A 6,356-nucleotide genomic window follows, 5' to 3' on the forward strand; every position below is an offset into this window, starting at 1 on the left:
TCAGTGGTAATGCTTCCCCTTTATGCAAGGATAGCTTGCATGAAAGAGACAGCTTGGTCTAGTGGTTAAGGCCTCAGGCTAGAAACCAGGAGATTGTGAATTCTAGTTTCACCTACGGCATGAAAAGCAGCTGGGTGTTATTGAGTGAGTCCCTCTCTCAGCCTGACACACCTCATAGAGTTGTTGAGAAAATATGAGGATAAAAGAGCATTATGTACCTTCTCCACCTTGAGTTATTTATTAAAATAATACAATCAGGATAAAAGTGTAATAAAGAAATTATTTTGTGACTCCTTTAATTTTCTTTCCTAGATTGTTATTTAAAAATAATATTTGTCTTTTGTTGTGTAATTATACATAGGGAAAAGGATCATAATACTGCCTTGGAACTGATATGCATAATTTTTAATATTTATCATACCCTTGGCAAGATATGCTGGGCTGGATGTTTTAGCAATTCCAAACTATTTTGCATAATCCTGCTGACTGGGCATAATGGTATTGTAATCCTAAATCTTGAGAAACTGTCAGTTGGAGAAGATAGTCCTAGCATTTTGCCAAGTTCTAATCAATACATAATCTTCCTACTTTTATTACTTTTTGAAAAATGAATGACATAAATATTGTACTAGGTTTTGCTCTGAAAAGGCCTAAACTGATGCCACTGAGTATTATTTTGTTTTATTTTAAGTATCTATGTGTACATGTGTGGATGTGTATCAGTGGTGGGTTTCAAATTTTTTTAGAACCTATTCTGTAGGTGTGGCCTGCTTTGTGTGACTGGCTTGCCAGTCATGTGACTGGGTGGGAGTGGCCAACTTGTAAAATGTGTTGAAACTCACTTAACAATGCTCTTGCTTAGCAACCAAAATGTTGGCTCAGAAACTCTGGCATTTGAAGCACGCAAGTCTTAAATCTGTCAAGTTACAAGACCCTTGCACCCCTAACCCTTTAGAAAAAAACCCTCCAGGGGTGTTCAAACTTGACAGCTTTAAGACTTGTGGACTTCAACTCCCAGAATTCCTCCTCCAGTCATGTTGGCTCAGGAACTCTGGCATTGAAGTGTGCAAGTCTTAAATCTGTCAAGTTACAAGACCCTTGCACCCCTAACCCTTTAGAAAAAACCCTCCAAGGGTGTTCAAACTTGACAGCTTTAAGACTTGTGGATTTCAACTCCCAGAATTCCTCCTCTTGCTCTTCATCTTGATGATTCCTCCAAGGTGGAGAGCCAAGGTGGCGCAGTGGTTAAATGCAGCACTGCAGGCTACTGCTAGATCAGCAGTTCAGCGGTTCAAATCTTACCGGCTCAGGGTTGACTCAGCTTTCCATCCTTCCGAGGTGGGTAAAATGAGGACCCAGATTGTTGGGGGCAATATGCTGACTCTCTGTAAACCGCTTAGAGAGGGCTGAAAGCCCTATGAAGCGGTATATAAGTCTACTGCTATTGCTATTGCTATGATGTCCGGACGGGTGGGGGGGAGGGAGCTGGAACTGTTTCTAAACGGCATGGTAGATTTGTGGAACCTCTTCTATAGAAGCGGTTAGAACTGGCAGGAACCCACCCCTGATGTGTATATACATTATGTATGTATATATGCTGATCTATGATTGTAATAAAGATTTGAATTGATTTGACATATATTTATACATGTTTATGCTTGTGTGTGTATACACACAGAGAGACACATATTTACAAGCATACATTTAATGAACTGGAGGGCTGTGTTTTTCTTTTCTTTTAAATTCTTTTATTTTTCCACTTATTCTTACCCAGTGAGAGACTGAGCTAGCAAAAAGGCCTGGGCTATATTTACAGGATATATGGCATGATATTTCAGGAAAACAACTTACTGTAAGCACTGCCTATCTCCCATTCCACATGGAGGAGAGAGCTTTTACATTTGCCTTGTGGATAATAGGATATTTAACATAGACTCAATCTGCTAGGTTCCCACGATAGAACAGGGTGAATGCTAAACAATAGCAGAACAATAAAGAATGGCCCTTCTGATCAATATCCTGCCTAGACGCTGAGTCAAGTGGTAGTTCAGATCTATCTAAAACCTCTCTTTTGTCTGTTTATTTTTCATTTGACCAGTGATCATGTCGATCTTTGAGACAATGCAGCAGGAACTATCAGTCAGCCGCTGCACATTCCCATCCTTTGCCTGGCTTATTTGAGCAGAACCCCAATAAAAGCTCATACACTGAAAGATATTTGTGATTTACAGTATGTGGCAGCATCTTGAGCTGGTGGCAGTTACAGAGTTACAGACATTTTAAATTGATTCTTATTGAAGGATCACAGGATATTATTGATGGAGCCTGAGGAGGGGGTATCTAGCTGATACGACCTTTGATTTGTAACTTTCTTTTTTTTTTGCTACCTCTTCTTTCATTATGGTTCTTTTCAGAGAATATCTGTTAAAGAAGAAAAAAAGTAGAACAGCTGAACAGTGCTCTCCAATCAGTGATCTCTTGGGCACTGGAAGCAGCATAAATTACACCTTGGTGGCAATCAGAACTGGTTTAAATAATGTTGCCCAGAGCTGTAGCTATTATTGTGATTATTCTTGACAACTTTAGTTACGATAGCTCGTTTGGATGTTGATTTATGATTGCAGCAGTTCATAGGCCATTATCAAATTCTGCTTCATATCCATATAAGAAGTGAATTGATCTCCTTATAGACAATCAGTGACCTGGCTGGCACTAGAAACATTTTGGTATCCTAGGCAAATTCACATGCTGGTGCCCTCAACTTCCAATTTTGTTAGGAATGCTAAAAAGGTACCCTCTTCTGTTTCTTTTTTTTCTTTGAGTTTTAGACTTAACAGTTATGATTTTAAAGACTATTTTTTTCTTTTTTCAGACATTTTCACTCTATTTACACAATGGGCAATTTTAATTACATCAGCTCCCAATGTTGTCCTATGGCAACAATTCTGTGAAATTATATTTAACTCTTGGGTAGGCATAGTGATTCCCAGAATGCACTGCTTTGCATTCTTTTTAATTGTTTTTTTTGGAAGTCTTTTCAATTTTGGTGCTGACTAAAATTTGGCACTCAGGCCTGTGCCTATTTGGCTTTAGGTTACAGCCACTCCTGCCACTGATATCTGTGGGCCCTCACCATTATGTCTGACCCTGCTTTCTTTTTACTGTTATGGCCATCAAACAATTGAGAAAAGACCCAGTTTGCTTGTTGAGAAGATTTGACTTTATGTTAGAAGAGCCGAGGTGGCGCAGTGGTTAGGGTACAGTACTGCAGGCCACTTCAGCTGACTGTTATCTGCAGTTCGGCGGTTCAAATCTCACCGGCTCAAGGTTGACTAAGCCTTCCATCCTTCCGAGGTGGGTGAAATGAGGACCTGGACTGTGGGGGCAATATGCTGACTCTGTAAACCGCTTAGAGAGGGCTGAAAGCCCTATGAAGTGGTACATAAGTCTAACTGCTATTGCTATTGCTATTGCTATGTTTATAATACCCATAAGCATGTAAAATTTGATGAAAGGAAGCAAATTTATATTTTTTAAATAGCACAATTTAAGGCAGCATTTAAAAACCAATCTGCATAATCACATGCCAAATCTTTGATCCAGAATAAATCATGTTTGATTCTGGAGTTTTGTTTAACCATTACATCATGAATTATTGTATCGGTTATCAACAGAACTGCTAAATAAATCTGGGAGCCATTGGCTAAGGCTATCATGAGAATAGTCCCTTTTTCCCCAGCCCTGATGTAGAGCAGATATTTGGCTCCCAAGTGCCACCATTCTGATGCATATCATTGTTGCTACAAAATTATCTAGTGATAAAAACAAAGGCAAGGAATGCAGGCATAAAATATTTAATGAATTTTTCCATTTCAAAAATATTTCCACAAGACGTTTAGAGGTCAAGCAGGGCAATTCAAGTCATTTGATTTTTAACAGAGACATGGAAACCTGGCAAAAATAGCCCTCATTTACATAACTTGATAAAATACTGCTCTTCCATTTGGAAAAAAAAATCCTGTTCCCCACATTGACTGAAAGAAAAGACAAACATGAACTTTTCTGAATGTTGGGATTTTGGAAGCAGAAGCTGTTCTAGCACTTTAGGCTATTCTAACTTTCTTTGCAGCAGCATGTCATTCAGTACCACTAACATAACCAATTCAACCCTGTGTTGAATTACTACTCTCATCTTATATGGCCATGATAAGATGGACTGGAGCTAATGTATATTCCAATGCACATGGGACCACAGAATTAGAGAAGTGTGCTCCCTAGATTAAAATATGTAGTGCATTGTCCCTTGAATAATTATTATTTGCCACATTATTTTCTTAAAGTGGCTCACACTCTTTATACTCTACATAAATGACCTTTGCGATACCTTATAAGCAACTGTGTCCTCTTCGCTGATGATGTAAAACTATTCAACACAACTGATAATGCTACTGCCCTTCAAAGTGACCTAGACTGAATGGTCTGAATGGTCAAAAGAGGGCCAACTCCAAATCTCAACCAACAAATGTTCTGTCCTGCACATTGGAAAAAAAAAATCAGAACACCAAATACAAGCTAGACGGATACGATCTCATATATGACCCTCACTCTGTCAAGGACCTTGGAGTACACATATGAAAGTGCTAGAGCTCACTGTAACAGCATCGTCAAAATGGTATTAAGAGTTGTTAACCTAATCTTACAAAGCTTCTCCTCTGGTAATATCATATTGCTAAGTAGGGCATGCAAAACCTTTGCCAGACCAATTCTCAAATACAGCTCATCTGTCTGAAATCCACACTGTATATCAGACATTAATACAATTGCGCAAGTCCAGAAGTATTTCATGAGAAGAGTACTACACTCCTTTGTTTGCACCAGGCTTGAAATTTTGGACTGGGACAACCTAGAACTACGCTGCCTATGGTTGGACTTAACTGTAGTACACAAAATTATCTAGTACAACATCTTACTGGTCAATGACTACTTCAGCTTCAACCACAATAATACAAGAGCACACAACAGATACAAACTCAATGTAAACCGCTCCAAACCTTATTGCAGAAAATACGACTTCAGCAACAGACTGGCCAATGCCTGGAATGCACTACCTGACTCTGTTACATCTTCAAATCCCCAAAACTTTAACCTTAAACTGTCTACCATGGCCCTAAGAGGTCTGTAAGGGTCATGCATAAGCGCACCCTCATGCCTACCGTCCCTGTCCTACTGTCCCCCTTTATTCGTACCCATTTCATTCATACTCAAGTTTATTTTTATACCTATTATCTGATTGAAATGATTGACAAATCAAATCAAATAAATAAATAAATAAAATGAACATTTCAAAAGCCTATTATCTTGATTTTATGCATTTTTTAAACCATGCACATGATAAAGTGCAAATTAAGCACTGTCAATTGTGTGCTATGCCCAACTCAAAGAAACCACTATAATGCTTAATGCAATATTAATGCAATGTGTGAACCCAGCTGTAATGTTCTGTTGGACCCACTACCATACTTCTTAAAGTCTATGTCTGGTTTGTCTTCCCATATGATCTTTGGCATGGATTTCATTCTATTGGGAAGGACTACTTATATATGTAGAAACAACTCTTACAAGTTGGATATAACATTTTAAAAACAGTTTATGTTCAGTATGTCTGTTTATAAATCTACTTCTTTACAATTAATTCTGTGAAGATTGTGCAGCACTTCATTCTGCTGCTTAAAATTTCTCAATTAAGATGGCTTATGCCAACTTTTTTTCTGAGTTAAGCAGGCAAAAGGTGAGAGTTAGGAATCATGTAAAAAAGTGAGCCGATGACCCAAATAAATTATTGTAAATGTAGCTATTTAGTTGTTATTTAGTTGGATATTTAACTTTAATTGTAATGGTAGAGCCTAACCCAATGCCATTTTAGGCTGCCATTTTATAAGTTGTCTGGCAGCCATTTGATGTTCTGGACTACAATCTCAGACATTTTCAACACAGAGATCTAATAGTTGGGTTGGCTATTTGTGTAGATGTTAGAAACATGTGAATTCAGGGAGAAATGGTTATGAATTCATCACATTGCATTCCTCAGATTAAAGAAAACAGTTTTTAACAATTGCAAGAGATGTCATTGTTAACACATATCTAAATGCCATAGAGGCTCTCAGGCTACTAAACTGTCTTTGCAGGATTCTAAGAAAGAAACTGTTACTTTCCCTTTTACCATGATGTCTACATACAAAATATACTTCATTGCTAATTCATCTTTTGGATTTATAGCCCTAACATTATAGATTTGTATGGGACTATTTAAATCCTCAATTCTATTCTCTAGATTTTTTAATTCTTACTAACATAGA

The sequence above is a fragment of the Thamnophis sirtalis genome, unplaced genomic scaffold (genome assembly GCF_051295495.1).
Source record: "Thamnophis sirtalis isolate CommonGarterSnake01/CBP01778 unplaced genomic scaffold, rThaSir2_p1.2 scaffold_8, whole genome shotgun sequence".
In the NCBI taxonomy this organism is placed as follows: domain Eukaryota; kingdom Metazoa; phylum Chordata; class Lepidosauria; order Squamata; family Natricidae; genus Thamnophis; species Thamnophis sirtalis.